The 19,036-nt window shown below is 36.1% G+C and overlaps 1 pseudogene; it reads right to left on the minus strand.

The window, feature by feature from the left end:
* Nucleotides 1–8,641: 8,641 nt before the first annotated feature.
* LOC149554115 (G-type lectin S-receptor-like serine/threonine-protein kinase At2g19130 pseudogene) lies at nt 8,642–10,983 on the minus strand (annotated as a pseudogene).
* Nucleotides 10,984–19,036: the final 8,053 nt, after the last annotated feature.

Genomic DNA, 19,036 nt, shown 5'->3' on the forward strand with positions numbered 1-19,036 from the left:
CATTGGAGGGTTTCTGGGTAACAAATTTATTGTGTCATGTGTTATTTATTTCATGCTATGGATCAACATCTATAGTTGGCTATTTTAGTTTACATACTAAATTGTGAGATGAATGTATGGTTAATGTGTTATGGTTAAAGTTTTGAAGTGTTTATTAGCCCCCCTACCCCTCTTAGAGTTTACTTTCCCATTGTTATTTATAACACCATCTATGAATTCCAAACAAAAATATCACTAGTATGACATTTAATTTTAATAATTTATATAGTTTTATTCTTTTCCTTTGTAAAAATGTGACACTTATTTATACTTTTACCTATAACATTTTCAAGCTCTATATTTTACCACATCTTTTAATGGGCCTAATCATGTGATATCATGGTAGATTTTGGCTATTTGTACTTTATCACATGATAAATTTGGAAAGTTTTTTTTGTGATTTGGTCAAATTTATGTTTGGTTTCTAACAATTAACTTTGTCAATTTATACCCTAGCTAGTTTGTGCAAGTCATTTTGTCCAAGAATTTTGTGGATAAATAGTCCTATCTCAAATACTTCTTGACAAATTTCTAATGATTTTTGGTTTCAAGATGTAAGTGTCAAAGATGAGTAAGCTTACAAACTACTCATGAGTTTGTGCTTCCAACTTGCCTTTTCAAAGTAAACAAAAACAAAAACACTTGCCTTTATTAATTGACCTTTTAGGAATATATTTATAAGTAAGGTGGATTCTTAGTTACTTGTCAAGAATTTATGGGATTATGCTATTTTCAAGCTTTGCAAAATCAGAAACCTAGAGGTGTTTGACTCTACAATTGCAAAACACCCATGGGGAATGAACAACTTGTTTGATTTTCTTGGGAGAAATCAAAATGGATAGAAGATTATGCTTTTTTCCCTCATGGAAACAATAAAATCCAAGATCATTAGTTGCATTTCCTTTTCATTTATTATATTACCTTTAGCAATCCTTTATTTGTGGTAAATATGTCATGATAATGATGCAAGTGCAAACAAGAAAAACAAGCTATCTGACCCAGTATAGGAAAAAACCTTCTTGAGATTAAAGTATTAGTGGATCAATGTACATTATGTTTGATTATGCAGGAATATAGGTCTCAATCATGTTTGCATGATTACTTTTCCTTGAATTAGAATCATAAGATGCATTAAAACAAAACAATATACTAGAAACTTGTGTAGAAAATCATCTTATAGGTCAGCCCCCAAAAGTGTGATTACCCTTGTTGAATGAGTATAGTAACCTTGCCAAGGGACCCACCATATTGTGTCTACTTGAGAATTTGGAGTTGTCTACTATGAAATTTCTTAACCCATTGTGCAATAATTAATAATCATATTTGGAGTACCTCTTGGATGTGTACCTAAGTTTGCAAGTGGGAATTTTCTTACTATGTAAAATCTTGTAGGGATAAAGTGTTCTTGATTCAATTCTACAATTGTGTGTTTGAATACAACTAAAAATGCTGAAAAAATATAACTAAACACAATTTGGACCAAACTTTCTAAACAAACAACAAAATTTGACAAATTTCCTTACCAAAAGTAGCAAATTCTTCAGTCTTTTGGTTTTCTCATATGACCTAGGATCTTCCTAGAATAGTATACTATCAAGAACACCCATGCATCATACAAAATAATATTTATGTAGCACTAAATATGGGAATGCACAAGGAGCATGTACCAGGGGATATTCTAGAAAATGTAGAAGCATTTCGAGTAATGAGGCAGAAGGGCTTGAGATCTTATAGGGAGTTGATTAGCTAATAGCGTGAGATTTCAAAGATTTTCTTGTGGAGGGAGATTCTCTATTAGTCATTAAAGTTGTCAATGGGGGTATTATGATGAGTTGGAATGTCACGTCGATTATCACAGATGCACAATGTATCATGAATGATCTTAATGATTTCAAAATACAATATTTCTATAGGGAAGGAAACCAAGTGAAGGATATCCTAGTGTGATATGAACATGAAGCAATTAATGCTCAATTTTGGCAGAATAAGCAAGATCTTTCGATGATAATCAAATCTCTTGTTCAAAAGGAGGCCTTTTAATAATGAAGTACAATTTTATGACATACAATAGGGATAGTCTCATTACAACAGGCTTGGTGATGGTTATTACCATGACCACTAAATCTTTAGTTTTTTTGGTGGCCCACATCATGTTGAATCTAATTTTGGAGGATGCATTTATATTGATAAACAAATGCGGCACTACCTTTAGTGAAAAGTTGGTAATCATTTCTTGTGATGGGAAGTGGAAAGTAGGTAATCAACACAAGATTTGGGATGATATTTTACATCATCTGAGATGGATTATCAAAAATTTTAGGCTGGTCTTTAAAATAAAATTATGGAGAGATTATGATCTAGCAACTTAAGAACAATTATTATTCTAATTTTAAAGCCATGGAACCCAAGTTTCCTTTATTCCCTTTAGGTTTTCATAATTTCAAACTCCATTTCCTCGTGTGTGAGGATTTGGCTATGATTATTCTAAACATTTTCTTGAAGTGGGTGAAGGATATGTCAGTTGAACTTAAGGAAGGGGAAGAAGATTTAGTTGAATACCATGACAAAGACAAAGTGATGGAGGGAGTGAATTCAACAATTGGATTGTCAAGAATTGAGATAGTTGTTACATAAGACAAAGTTGTGTGGTCACATTTGAAGGAAGGTGGATTTATCCATTTTATGGAGAGCATTAAGGGCCATGGCGAGATGGTCACCTAGAAGTTTGTGGAATCATGGAAGGAGTGTTGGATTAGTATTGACGAGATCTCTTTTGACCTCATTGAAGATCTAGTAGCTAATACAACTAGTCTTTCAATAGAAGGAAATCATGGAGGAAGTAGGCTAGAATGGAAGATGAGATGAGCTCCAGGAAGTTCTTTCACTTTGATGAAGCCTATGTCCATTTTTTGTGGTGGTTTTACATGGGAACAACTTCTGGAACAATGGGATATGGTTGCTATGTCATAATGTGATATGTTACCATGAAGGACAGAGTCAAGGTCTGTTACTATTACCACTTTCCTATACTTAACTATTTTTGAAACAAGGAATGTATTTCCTTTCCTTTTTTCCTATTACATTATATAGAAGACTGGGCATGTGGACTATTAGGAAGAAACATCAGGAGGGAAAAAATTACTATGTTTATCATCAAGCTTTTATTTTCTACATCTTTATATTTTACAAAAGCCTCCAACCTCAAATCTTGAGCCCAAAACCTTTATATTTAAAAATTTATGAAAAAGGGTCAAAGTTCTTCCCCCCATCTCCCTAGCCCCCACCCAATCCTAGATTGATCATGAGGATTCCACTTCTTTGGCTAGGAAAATCAAGAAGGAAAAAAAAAAAAAAAAATCCTAGATGTTGAGAATACTAGCATGACCTCTAGGAAAGGAATCAATTGGTTGAGAAAAAGATTGAGAGATAAAAACCCCTTTACTACTCCCATCATGTCTAAACTAGAGAACTTTGGAAAGAGTCTGGCCCTAGACCTAAACACATGGCTACTTGAAGGAATTATGGGGAGCAAGAAGAGGAATAAACTGATAATGAGGGTAAGAATGAGGATCTCATGGAGGAGGGTCAGAATAGTCCCTTTCCCTCTAAGGTTTCAAATACATTCAAAACTGATACCATAACCCAAATTCTAGTAAAGTTGAGAATGCTAAGGATAAGGGAACAATGACTTCACCAATTAGGATGGGTAACTTGGGTAGTCATACCTAGGTGGAGGTCGTTGGGCAAGTTGGGGACCAAAAAGGTAAGGAGTTAGGGGGAGGCCAGACTCAATAGAAAGATGCCACTATGGGAATGACTAACAAAGTGCAAGGTAATCTAGAGGTGGAGAAGCTAGATAGCTCCATTTTTTACCTAATAAAAAAGAACATAAACCAAGAGTATAAGTTCAATAGAATTTCCAATTTCTTAGTGCATGTTATGCACTCGGTGGCCACTACCCTCTATCTAATGCAAACTAACTAGGATGGTGCAACCAATGATAAGGAGATTGATACTACTCACTCTCTATATGGCTTCTTGGTCTATGATTGGCTTCACTTGCCCTTGGAGAACCTGGGGAACTAGTTATTGATTACCTCCTGCTAGTGTACTTCTTGTTCAATTTTTTTGCTTATGATAGTTAGTTACTTGCTTGGCCTTAGTTTTATGCCCAATCTATATCCTATGGACAAGTTTATGTATAATGTTAATACTATTGTGGTTTTAGTCATACTTATTTTACTATCATACTTATGGGTGGGTTTTTGATAGTCAAAAGGGGGGTCAGGTAATCTCATGGTAATGACTTCAAACTAATCTTTAGTTATTTTTTTCCTCTATTTTGGGTTAGCCCCCATTTTCATTGCTTTTCAATTTTAAAAACACTAAACATAAAAAATTTCATTAAAGCCTAGTTCTAAAGACAAGTGCCAATTTTCACTATTTTATCATTTTGGATTCTACACTTTGTCATACTAGCTAAGAATCTTCACCATATCATCATATCAGAGGTATCGAATTATCATATGAAATTTTCTTATAATCATACCATAGGTACTGAATTATCATATTAGGGGTACCCAATTATCACAGTATCATACTAGAGGTACCCAATTATCATATAAAAGAAGACATGTCAAGAGGTAATATTTGTCTTAATGATTAGGACAACACTTTATCTTAGTACTACTTCTTCCTACTCTAATTAAAACAAATAGAAATTACCATTGAAATGAATTAGATTATATGTGTCCTTGTTTGTCAAATTGCATCTTTTATAGCCTGGTATACTTTTTTTTGGAATTTGATTGAAAAGATCACTATTGAAGAAGAGAGATTGTTTGCAAAGAGGGAGATTGTTGATAAAGAATCTTTTGAATAATTATTTTGTCACTGATGTCAAACCTACTATTTTCTAGAATGACAATTGCTTATAAGATCCAAGTACTATCACTTAGTTGATTGATGAAGAGGATTCAATCAATAAGATGTAACAAAAGTACCTAAGGGAAAGGTTGAGTTATGTTTTTGTAATGAAGTGCAAGGATCAATGAAGACAATGATAAAATGATGAATTGATAGTGTACTTGAAGATATAGATGTTGGCTACACCTAGAAACTCTGAAAGAATAAGTTATAACAAAGTTGTCTACAAAGCTTGACTAAGTTCATTAATGGGTGCTGAGCAAGCTAGTTCATGCTGAGAAGATTTTCAGTAAGTGCTAAGTAAATTCAAAATCTAGTGTGTGCAGAGTGAAACAAAAGGAACCGAGAAAGCTCAGGTTCCAAGCACATAATAAGTGTCGAGCATCAGTAAAATTTAATTGATGTCGAGTGAATCCATAGTAGGTGTTGAGCATCAATAAAACACAGTAGGTGCCGAGTAATAGAATATGTGCCAAGCATCAAGATTTCAATACTGTCAAGCTATTGTATTATTTAAAAAGTCAAAGATTCGCTAGATCTAAGCTGACAAGTTTGTTACCTTGAATTTTGTGAACTAGAAGGAAGATAAGGATGATGAGCTGGTGGCATAGAATATTAGGTAAACCATTTTTGGCCAAATTTAGGAGGATTCTTCATGATGTTTCTAGAAGGAACAAGATATGGGGTAGATTCATTGAATCTTACCTAATCCATTCAAACTAAAATTAAAAGTGGAAAGGTTAGAGTGGGAAAAACATTCCAAACATCTATTTAAGGAACTACAGGTCAAGAAGCAAGATTTTTTGAGTTGCCAAGTTACTAAGTGGTTGGTTGGATTTTGAGGTGAAGGCATCAAGAGGAAGGAACATAGCACAGAGACTTTGCTTTGATAAGTGGCCATATAGGAGATTGCACTGGTACATCGAGCATGGAGACTCAAGGAGACACACCTTGAAAGGAGGACAAGCTATCAGAGCTACAGAGACTAAAAGCCAGGCAATGTTATGAGCTAAATCGAGATCTAAAATGTGCAAGTTAAGTTGTGAGTTGTATTAGGTCAAAAGCCCTTGTTGTTACTCTCTAACAATTGTATTAGTTAGGGTAAAATCGTATGGACTTAGGTTTGTTTAACAACAATTTGTAAATCCTTTAACAAGGTGGCATTTCAAGTGAATGTTTTAAAGTCCTCTAACTAGGCCCACTTCTAATAGGGTGGTTGAAATCCTTTAACCAGGTCACATTTAATAGTGTGTTGTAGTCTTTAATAGGGTAGGCCTTTCACAGGGCATCACTTTAGAAGAGTGAGAATTGAATAGCATGTTACTGGTGGTTTATTCCAAATTGGGTTTCCACGTAAATCACTATGTTATGTGTTGATTCTTCATGTGGTATTCTTGCATGTTGATTTTACAGTAACTTGCTAAGTAGGAAAGTTTAAGATTGGATGCATGAATAGTTTAATGGGCTCACTTTACTTGGTGAAAAAGTTTTATTAGGACATTTTTACCTTGAATAACTAAATGACGCCCCCCCCATCCCCCTCACCCCCCTCAGTTATTCTAAAGCATTTCTAACACTTTTTTGCATATAATTATTTTTCCTTCACCGAGAAGTACATTCCTTTGATTATAACCTCGTCCTTACTTGAAACAGTATGAGTTTTGTAAATAATTTCATCTTGGTGTTAAAAATGTGCAATCCCTCATAAATAGTCCCCTCTCCTAGGACATGGAATGTAGAGATTAATCACCTCCTTAGGAAGGGAGATTATTATTTTGACTAATCAAAATAATTTTCACCTATCACAAGAAATTTTTTTTAAGTAACTCAAATATTTCTTTTTTTTTTTAAATTTATTTATAAAATTTATATACTATAAAAATTATATGTTTGGCTAAATTCTTTTGGTGTTATAGGAGCCCTTTTCTCAAAGGGTTCTCCATATTCTAAATTTTTTGCCTAATTTATAGATTATATTATTTAAACATATTTTATCGTATGATTATTTAAAAATATTTATATTTTTAGTTTATTTTATAAACATATTACATCCATTGTATCAAAATGGTTGAAACCATAAATATGAAGTCACAAAAATTATTTTTAAAAAATGCACTTTAGATTTTTTAATTAAGAGAAATGCAATTTTTTTATTTTTAAATTTAAATTTATTTTTAAAAATACTAGTTTATCTTTCATAGCTATTCAATATACCTATTAAACATTATAATACCATTGCTATAGTATATTATTATTTAACAACAATTTCTAAAATTTACAAAAGATAAAGTTGAACCTCTTATAAGCAAATATATAAACATAAAGTTCAAATTTTAAAACGATTTATTAATTATGAATTATTTTACTCTCTAAAATAATTTTCTAACTATACATTCAACTAAACTAAATTTACTAAAAATATATAACAAACTAACAATTTATATTTTGTAAAGTCAAAACAAATACAATTAACTATGGTGACAAATACCACACCACTATGTGGCACTTGTTTATATCTATTTTTTTCAGAAAGTGTGTTTATTATTTTTAGTTGTATGAAGAAATTTTGTCTATATGAATATATACCATTAAAAATATTAATCTTTGTTTGTCTTTAATGCTATAAAATTGTATCAAATATGATATGATTGATTTTCAACAAATTATAAAAAGTTAGAAAATTATTGATGAATTTTTTGTGAAGATAATTTTTATTTTTTATTTGTAGGAAAAATTAAAAATATGGAATAGGAAAATGTTAAGCATATATTAAAATTATATTTAGAAGTAATATATTGTTTCATTTGGAGAGTATACCAAGACAAATGATATTATAAACTTTGTAATATTTATTGAGTATTTTTTGGGCACAACTTTCTTTTTACACCTTACTAGTAGATTACAAGTCCGCTATGAAATGTTGGGGCGAATAAAACTCATATAGTTGAATCCACAAATGATACTCACTAATCAATCTAAATTATAGAATTCTATAATGTTCATACCTTGCTTTGAATTTTCCCCTTTGAAATGGCTATAGTATAATTTGTCCATTACTATTCATTAAACAATTAAAGAATGTTAACTTATAAAATGAGAATTTCATAACATACAAATGTTTTCTATAAAGAAACATAGTTTAGAATTGTTGTAGTTATAGTTATCATCCACCATCCATCACCATTTCCTTTATTTGAGATTATTAAATATTGTATGTGAACTATGATTATAATGAAATAAAAACCTTTTGACTAATCATTACTCAAAAATAAGCATGCAACTGTTAGTACATTAGAGTTAAGCTAAAACCATGCATATATTATAATTAATCTAAGACCAATTTTATATGTTAGACTCTTCAACATATATAAATCCTCACATAAAAACAAAATTTTTAAAAACTTTATTTTTTCTACAATACTAAATTTATTATTTATTATTAAAATCTTCAAATCATCCTTTTTTCTTTTTTTATATAAATCATTTTATAACTATACAATAACTTTTTCTTAAAATATAATCTAAACTAACTTTATTCATATAATATGACTCACTGCCAAAATCAACATGTTAATTACAGTTAAAATATCCATGTAGATGTTTAAGTAACATCCAAAATATCTTGCCTACTAAGTTATTTTATTGGAGGTCGCTGTTACGTTGTTCTATTTTGATATCATTCGCTGCTACCAGTGTTGCTTTGGTCTACTTGTTCGGAACATTGGATCTGTGAAATTTGTGGCCGCATCTTCCCTTCCAGCATCAGCACTACTTGCCTCATATTTGGCCTCACTCCCTCATCCTTTTCAATGCATAACAGTGCTACAATACTTGCTCTTCTCACCTCTTCAATGTCTATCTCCTCTGCAATACCCTCTTCAACAATATTGGTTGTGTTGCCACTGTAAATTTGAGTAGCAGCCCAAGTGGGAAAGTAGTATTTACTAAAATCTTTAACACTTAAATCTAGATTTCTTCGGCCAGAAATGATTTCTAAGAGTGTCATACCAAAACTGTACACATCAACCTTGGGAGTAATGGGAATACCAGAGATCCACTCGGGAGCCAAGTAGCCTCTCGTTCCTCTCGTGGTGGTCAGGACGCGGCTGAAATCTCTACCCACAAGCTTTGCTAACCCAAAATCAGCCAACTTTGGTGAAAAATCATTGTCCAGAAGTATGTTCTCAGGTTTGACATCACAGTGAATGATGCAGTCTCTGCATTCTTCATGGAGATAAAGTAACCCTTTTGCGGTGCCTAATGCAATCTCAAATCTAGTCTTCCAATCGAGTACCTTTTGTTTAGCTTTAGCATTACTTGAAAAGAGTAAGGAATTAAGAGAACCGTTAGGCATCAAATCATAAACCAGAAACCTTCTCGACCCCTGTGCACAAAATCCTCTAAGCCTGATCAAATTGACATGATGTATATTGCCAAGAGAGCTGATTTCTGCCCGGAATTGCTTCTCATCTTGTCTGGAGCAATTCATTTTCTTTACGGCCATAAGCGTACCGTCTATTAGGTGTCCTTTGTACACCGTGCCAAGTTCCTAGTTGCAATCTTCAACTCCATGTAACTATACATCCTTAGAAAGGAATTTGTGGAATCTGCATGTCCTACATACTGCCTCTGCCGATGCCTCCGCCACATGAAGATTGAGAAGATGGCCAATGCAACGACCGGAGCAGCAACAACAATTGTAATTATGAGTTTGAAGGACGTCGATTCCGCAGTTTTAGGAAATACAGAGGCAGCTACTCGAATAAAAACAGTCGAATTACTTTTGGTTTCGGTTCTATGCATGTTGAACAAATCTCCTGACCAGATTTGGCATGGCCCCCGAGGGGATTGCGAAGTATACGCTGTGCAGGAGCAGTTGAGGAGGCAGGCTTTCTCGCAATCTTCCTTTGTGGTTGCAGGGTATGAGGATGCGGAATCAGCATCAGGCAAAGTGACGCTGGGTTCCATGAATCCGTCCATGCTGCCATTTTTCGGGTCGCATTTTAAGGGGCTTTCCCGAACACAACCGCCCGCCCACGACTCTCGCGACTCCCAGGAGCCCTTGTTTTTTGGAGTGAAGCTGACCACGCAACTGCAGAACTGGATATTGTTGGAGTTGCAGCTTCCGTAGGCGCCGCAGAGACCGTATACGGTACATTGATCCCTCGGTTGAGACCAGAACATGTTCCATGATTTCTCGTCAGCTAACAGTGAAAATTGCTGTAGTAATCCGGACTTGACTAGGACGAAACGTGAGAGGCCAATCTTGATATTCGCCACTGTATATGTGGTATACAAACCAGACTTTGTATCTTCGACGCTGAGATTGAAGAAGCCCATGAGCTTGCTCGACATTTCTGGAATTTGACGGAAAACATTGCCGTCCCAAGTTCCGCTTGCCCAGTACTGCTTTGAATTGTTCCATGTCAGCACGAATTGATTGGAATCCACGTGATAGGCAAAGAGCCCGGGTGCAGGATCGAAGGAGTTTTCCCAACAGACCAGTTTTTGCTGCCCGCCAAAACTCATCCCTGGCAACGACGTGTCTGTGGGATAGTCGAAACTCTACCAAACGATCTCAGATTTGTTGGCATCACCGAACATGACAAAATTACCAGAATCTAATATCACCGCCCGCGACGACTTTTTGGTCACATTGACAGACCAAAGAGATGCACCGGTTGGATCAAACAGTCCAAGATCACCTCCTTCTGAAAGCTTCAAAAACCCAGGCTTGTTTCTCGCAGGAGTCTCCCTGTTAGCCACCCAAACATTCGTCTTCTCTGTTAAATTGGCATACCAGATGCCGATGTACCAGTTATTGGTACCATATGGGCTGAAGAAACCCAATTCAAATGTGCCATTCTCTGAAATTAATGCCTCATTTCCAGAAAGAGAAGCGCCCAAGGAGAGAGTATCTCCACCTTCGACTGAGGAACCATAAGCTTTCGGCTGGAGACACACTGTAACTACGACAAAAAAGATAATAAAGCAGAACTTTTTCCCAATTTCCTTCATCACTGAAGTGGTTCTTACGGTCTACCGCCGCTGAAGTAGAACGAAAATGCTCAGCCGGACGCGAGAGGTTAATATTTATTTTAAAGAAGTTCGAGTGCTTGCATGATAATTTCAACATGGAAGTCGCGCTAATTCCATTTCTGCAAAAAGAGGGGTAAAAATTTATTAAGACAGAAAGGAATACAACAAAGAGAGCTCAACAAGGAGCTCGATCTTGAGCAACAAGATCATCAAATTCTTGCACCATCTCAAAGGACAGTTGTCTCCTATCTCTAATATTCCAACCCGGATCATGACTAGAAGCCCATTTGGCTAAACAATCAGCAGTTCTATTCCATTCACGAGGAATATACGTGAACCTAATGAACTGAAAAGAGGAAGAGAAGAAAATTATCTGCTTAACAACAGTGGCCAGCTGCCAACTAACATCCTCAAGCTCTTGCAAAGAAAGCATGTTCACCACCACTTGGGAATCAAACTCACAGATAATCTTACTCCATCCCCACAAGCAACACTATTCCACAGCATATAAAATAGCTTGAGCTTCCATGAGATTGTTAGTATAATCACCCTTATGAACTGAGAAGAAAAATTTAACATCCCCAACACTACAACTAGCCACTCCGCCAATACCAGCAGGACCAGGATTCCCACGGGAAGAACCATCAGTGTTAATTTTTAGAACTCCACAAGGAGGAGGAGTCCAGTGCCCATCCCGGTTAACCCGACCCTTCCTCTGATGGTGAAGTTGCTTGGACATAGAAGGAAACCTATGAGCTGGAGCCCCATCCCGAAGATGAAAATTGAGGCGATTACAGATAGCAAGATCAACTGGATCCATACGCCCATCAAGCTCACACTTCACAAGAATAGTTTTCTGAAGGGAATGTGATATTTTCCACCAAAGATGCAAAACACCAAGCCGAACATCTTGGAATATGCGACGATTCCTCTCCAACCAGATATGCCAAAGCATGAAAGATGGGCTAGCAATCCAAGCAGCATGGAGAGAAGAAGACTTGGAGGGAGCACTACCCAAGCGGGCCCAGAACTTAAGCAAAGAGGAAGCATATCGACAAGAGCAACCCCAAGCGCTCCACCAAAGGTGCCATATCTGAGTAGAATAGGAGCAATGGAAGAACAGATGGGAGACAGACTCCTCTCCATTACCACACAAAACACAATAAGAGGAGCCCTGAAATCCACGTTTACAAAGATTATCCCAGGTAAGACAATGGTTGTGAGCCACTAGCCACATGAAAAAATTGCACTTGGACCAAAAAACTTTATTCCAAACTTGCTTCCACCAAGGGACCTCAACATCCCCAAATAATTGTCTAGTTATCTCCTGATACCTAGCAGAGACATGATATTTACCAAACAAGGTACCGCCCCAAGCCAAAACATCTGGACCAAGCAAAGAAGAACACTCTCTAGAGGCCAGAATTTGAGAAAGCTCCTGACGATCCATGTCTGTACCTCCAGGAGGCCAATCAGAAGAATGCTTCCATCTATAACCAACAACAGGTCACAATTGATAAGGAGTCTTGTAATGAGCCACTTTATCCCATCCAATGGCAAGAAAAGAGTCACAAAGAGGCTGAAGATGAGGGTATATGGATAAAATGCAAGCGAATCCATCCTAAGTGTCAGACCAAAACAAAGCCTAAGAACCTCCTTTGCATATCTAGAACAGACCCCTCTTCACCAACATCGCACCTGTCTTCAAATTATGCCAAACCATTGAGCCACGACCTTCAAGAGGAAGTGCAAAAACAGAGCAAGGATCAGCACCATGAGAATATTTATGAGTGATAATACAAACCCAAAGTTGATGTTGTCCAGAGCACCATCGCCAATAAAGTTTAGCATCCAAAGCTTGACTACTCAATAGAGCAGATCGAAGACCAAGACCACCCTCCTTTTTAGGCCTACAAACAGTTGCCCAATTAACCAAGCTCCATTTAGTACTAAGCAAATTACCACTCCAAAGGAATTGTCGAGAAAGAGCATCAAACTCCTTGAGAAAGTAAATAGGTGCAGCGTGAACCATGCTTCTATAAGTTGCAAGAGCTTGGATAACAACTTGAAGAAGAGTAACCTGGACAGTAGTAGAAAGCCATCTATGAGTCCAATGATTTACCTTATCCTGAAGCTTGGTAATCAAATTTTGCCAAAAGAGACGTGGCTGCCTGGAAACAGTAATAGGAATGCCAAGATAAGTCAAAGGAAGTGATCCTATGTAAAATCGTAAGATACCAACAATCCTGTGTTGAATAGAATCAGGAGTGTTAAAAAAGTAAATGGAAGATTTGTGTTCATTAACTTTCTGGCCCGACGGTGCCAAATAAATTTTCAAAGCATGTCAAAAGGCTTCAGCTTCCTTGATCCTAGCAAGACCGGCAAGAGAAAAATATCAACAAATTGAAGATGGGAAAGAGAAGGTAAGCCATTACCCCACCGCTAGCCTTGAATAGAATTCTAGGACACCTGATGCTTAATGAATTTGCCCAAGCCTTCAGCCATGATGATGAATAGATATGGGGAGAGAGGGTCACCCTGGCCGAGGCCTCTAGAAGCACCAAATAGTTGAGAAGGTTGACCATTAATAAGAATAGAAAAAGAGGTAGAAGTAACACAACTCATAATCCAACTCACCCAGTCAAAGCTAAATCCAAAAGAAAGAAGAATACTCCTTAGAAAGCTCCATTTAACTCTATCGTAGGCCTTAGCCATATCCAACTTAACAAACATGGCTCTCTCCCTTGAAGTAGCCATAGAGTGAATAGCCTCAGTAGCAATAACCACCCCATCCAAAATTTGTCTGCCAGCAACAAAACCACCTTGTTCTTCTGAGATAATAATGGGAAGCCACCTTTTCAGTCTCTCAGCAATCAACTTAGTAATAACTTTGTAAACCACATTACATAAGGCAATTGGTCTAAAAAACTCCAATTGATTAGCACCCTCTCTCTTAGGAATAAGAGTCAAGAATGTACAGTTCAAAGCTCGAAGCATCTGCTTGCTAGCATAGGATTCTTTAACCACCTCCAACAAATCATGATTAATGATGTCCCAAAATTCCTGAAAGAATTCAACTGGAAAGCCATCAGGACTAGGAGCCTTCCCCTTAGGCATGCCAAAGACCACCTCCTCTAGCTCTTCCAAAGAGATTGGACGCATAAGATAATCATTCATTTCCTGAGTGATAAGGGAAGGAATACAGGACAAAATAATATTTTCTTCATTATCAGCAGGAGGAGAGTCCTCAGAGAAGAGGGTAGAGAAATACGAAATAGCCTCCTAGAACAAAGCTGGCAATGAATTCAGTTGGATACCTTGAGAATTAACCAAAGAAGAGATAGTGCTCTGATTTCGGCGAGATTGCACTGTTTTATGGAAAAAGGCAGTGTTTCGATCACCTTCCTGGAGCCAATCAACTCTAGCCTTTTGCTTCCAAAACATTTCCTCTCGAAGTTCCCATTCTTCTAGAGCTCTAGATGCAAGGGATTTAGCCTTGCCAAGATCCTCTGAGAAACCTCGATCTCTAATCTCCCTCGTGATGACATCAAGATCTTCTTGAGCAAGCCTCTTCATAAAGTGAAGGTTCCCAAAGCATTGCCTATTCCATATCTTGAGCTGCCTTTTAACATATTGAAGCCTTTTAGAAAATGAGAACATTGCAGTACCATATGCAGGAGCACCATCTTTCCACCAACAAAAAACAAAATCATGAAGAGAGGAGTCATGAACCCACATCAACTGGAACTTAAAAGGAGGATGCTTCGAAACATAAGCCCCTATAGCAGAAAATTTGATTGGCCAATGATCTAAACCCCTCCAATCAAGAATTTTTGAAGAAATAGTAAGGGTGCCACTAACCCAGAAGCAAGAAACAAGAAATCTATCCAGACGTTCTGAGATAGCAGCAACACCAGTCCTATGATTATTCCAGGTATAGAGACCATTAGAAGGATTAACATCAGAGGGATGCAAAAGAGATACGTGTTGCCGAAGAAGAGCAGAAGAAGGCCCCAATCTAGCCAAACCACCATGCTTCTCCTCCAGACGTAAAACTTAATTGAAGTCCCTTGCTAACACCCAAGGATGATAAGGATGACAATTTCTAACATATTGAATATGTTCCCAAAGTTCCTCCTTTCCCACAAGATCAACAGGTGCATACACATTAGTAACCATGATTACCTCTCCTGAGTCTAGAGCAGAAGCTACCATAGAGAGAGCTGAGCGAGAAGACATCCAGCCAAGAGGAGAAATTTTTTGAGGATCCCAAAATATAGCTAAACCACCAACACTTCCTGTTGCCCCAAGACACTGGCATTGGCCATGAGACCAAATACTAGAGGCATGTTGGACCATAGACTCCACAGAGAGCTTAGTCTCTTGGATACAAAAAACATCAGGACTATGATCAACCACCAAGTTATGAATAGCCTTTTGTCTAGGGATTCTATTCAACCCCCTTACATTCCATAAGAGAATAATCATCATTGGGTAGAATTGGGAAAATGAGAATCCAAAGGTTTCACTGAACCAGACTCAATCAATATATCTCCTATGAGTTCAATCTTCTCTTGGTATGTTTTGCGCCCACTCCTTAGAGGGGGAGTAAAAGAAGCTCGCTTAAAGGGTTGAGGCATCAACCCCAAGGGGAGAGGAGATCCCTTGCCCTTACCTAATGGTAGCACATCCTTAACCAAGTCAGCCAAAACAACATCATTATCCTCCAACACTGCAGGAGTCACCAGAGCCTCTGTCACAAGAGCTACAGGGACCTCAAAGTTTTGATATACTACAACTTGGGATGCCCCACAAGCATCATTAGGAATAGATCTCTCATCTGGGCAAACTGGATCAGAAGAGATAGGAGGAGGAATACCCTCCTCTAGAACCATACTATCCAGCACCTCAAAGCGGTTAAAACCTGAATCAGATAATCTTTCTTTCAAAGGCCTCTTTTGACCACGTCCCTTAGCTCGAGGGCGAACAGGGGTAAATCCATCCTTATCCTGCATTTGAGCCTTACCCTTACCTGTAGCATCTTGCAGATTCATCCCCTTAGTAGTATTAGCCATTTGAGATTGTCCTTTCCCTGTCGTATCTGCCAAACCACCAGCATTGCCAGCTATAGAACCATCCACTCCTTTGAAACTCGAGTTATGGGGGCACTAACGCTGTAAATGACCATACTCATGACAAATTCGGCAACGAAAAGGGAGGGATTCATAATCTAACTGTTGCACCCAAGAAGAATCCCCCAGACAAATTTCCAAAGAATCTGGAAATGGGTTATTCAAATTAATTTCAACACAAATTCTAGCATAAGAAATAACCTTTTTATTAAGGGATTGATGTGTGATCGCAGTCGGCTTCCCCAACAAAGCAGCAATTTTTCGAAGGATGTCTTCACACCAAAAGTCCAAGGGAAGACGAGGCAAGCGAACCCAAACTGGCACTATTGAAGGGAGATCCTTAGTAGAATTAAAACCTGAATGCCAAGGTTTGACAAATAACCCCACATGGTTGTAGAAATAAGGGCCTCCTTCAAGAACACGATCACGATCAGACATGCAAGAGAATACAACAAAAAAATAACTATTCCCTGCCAACATAATCTCCATATCGCCTTCCACCTGCCATGAGCGGTAGATCTATGCCTCAAGAGCGGATAGAGAAATTTGGATTCCAAAAAATTTGCATATCAAAGCATGCTTGGTCCAATAATCAATGTCCTCCATTACAGCTGTTGGAGGAATAACCAGAATAGGGCGATCATGGCTACGTGGAAAACAACCATTAACTTTTTTCAGCTTGGAGCTCTCCCCTGAATAAAACAATTCAGATCGCATTGCATGCATAGTTGGAGAAGAACCATCTGTTCTCACCAACGCAAAAAAAATCTCAGGCCCTACCATGTAAACAAGAAAACCCCAATCCAAAATTGACTGCAGAAGATTTCCAAAAACACCCATGCAAATTATGTCTAGTAGCTAGCAATCCAAATAGAACAAAAAAAATAGTAAAGATCAAACACGAAGAACAGGCTAGGGGAAAAACACTAGCCCAGTCGGCAGCCAACGCTTCTCCACATTTTTTATTGAGGTGCTTCTAGCATATGAGGCAAATATCACTATCTTTTTCCATTAAATTAATTTAATCGTGGGAAAGCTGTACTTGATAATTTTTAAAATTAAAGACTATGGAGGAGCGTAATAATGAATGGCGACGTTAACGTTGCACCTAAAAATAAAATATTGAAGAGGACAATCAATGAAAGGTGACTCTTGGTTTAGTGGTGAAGTTGAATGGCTCACAAAGATCCCATCGGAGATCAAGTCTTGCTAAGTGCAAGGCTCTAACATCATAAGGGATGAGGTTAGGATTTTGCCTTGGGTGAATTTAACTTTTGACTGCCCCTCATTCCTTGACTCTAAGCCGAAGAGGTTTCAGGCACGTGTGGGCCTGTATCAAGTTCCTGAATTTATTTCGTGGTGGCCTTCGTTTATTGGTAGCTTGCAGGTTTCGTGCCTCACTACTACTTCCTTGCAGGTCTGAACCCTCCATAAAAAAAGAAATGGCATTAACTTTGGACCTCAATTGTTTTGAATATGACTATCATTCACAAAATCAAGATGAGGTTGAAAAATATAGTTTTGATCCAAAGGGAATTTCTTTGGTTTTGTTCTGTGTGAGAGTGTTGGAAAAAATATCTCATCATATGTGTAAAAATTGGTCAATGCAAAGATATCATAACGGTGTTTTTCCAAATCAATTTGAAAGACTAGACATGCAAGTTAAATTTTTAGAGTCCAAATTTCCTAGATGAGAGAGGTGAAAACCCATTTTAAAGAGGTTGAGGTTCTTTCATAAATTTGGTTCTAAAGTCATTCACAAATTCAAATTGAGGGTGAAAAATATAGTGCAAATGTAGTGAAATTTAATTCATAGTGTTGTATGTTTTATTTGAAAGAAGAAAAGATGACCAATCAGATAGGCTAGGCTGACTGATAAGGCAAATTCATTAAGAGGAATTACATATGTGAATACATTTGACACTATAAAAAGTCCAATCATATGCAAAAGTCTTTGAAAGGACAATGAACTAGTATATGAAGACTTTTGGTATGCGAATATGATTTATACCTACTATCAAATATGACTTATACTAACTAGTATATTTTAAAAAGTATATCAGGTAATTCATCTTAAAATAGTTTTGAAGCAAGCAAACAATTCAATTGAAATTAAAAAGATATTAAAGAGGCAAATCAATTTTCATATCTAAAATCTAGATTTAAGTCATTGACATAAGTGAAATTTATAGAGATTAAAAATCATTTAAAAACATATTAATATATTATAATTTTAGTATTAGTCAAACTAAGATCAAACGAAAATCATTTACGAACAATATCAAGTTTATTTTCTTTTAAAAATAATCACAACTTAATGTACTATAATCTATTAAAATTGTACTTTTATTAAGATATAAAGAAAGATTTTTTTAACCTTTTACATTTAATGCTCATCAAAAACCAATACTAAACAATTTTTTTATGAATCACAAACACATCTATATGTATAATATAATTGATTAGATTATTAATATTAAAATATAATATTCATTAAGTAGTATTTTTCAATAATGATCACGATTAATATTCTATTTTAAAAATGTAAGTAGAATTAGCCACAAGTATTTCATTTATTTACCTTGTATATTATACTATTTTTGTAATTTAGAAGACTACCTAAAATATTCTTTAAAATGATCATTATATATATGAAAGTCAATATGTACCAAAAGCCTTTTAAAATCTTATCATGAAAACATACATATTAAAAAGAAAAATGTAAATTCAAAAATTGAAAGCAAAAAATAGTAGAGATTATTAAAAAGAATTTGGATAACTATTTTAATAGATATAATTAAAAAATTTAAGCTTTTATCTATATATAAAATTTTAGGAAGAAAATATACAATTTAAACAAGAAATATAATTCAAATAAAATAATCAAACAAAAAGAAAAT

The sequence above is a fragment of the Cupressus sempervirens genome, chromosome 6 (assembly GCF_028749045.1).
Source record: "Cupressus sempervirens isolate cs-2001-9-10 chromosome 6, ASM2874904v1, whole genome shotgun sequence".
Taxonomy (NCBI): Eukaryota; Viridiplantae; Streptophyta; class Pinopsida; order Cupressales; family Cupressaceae; genus Cupressus; species Cupressus sempervirens.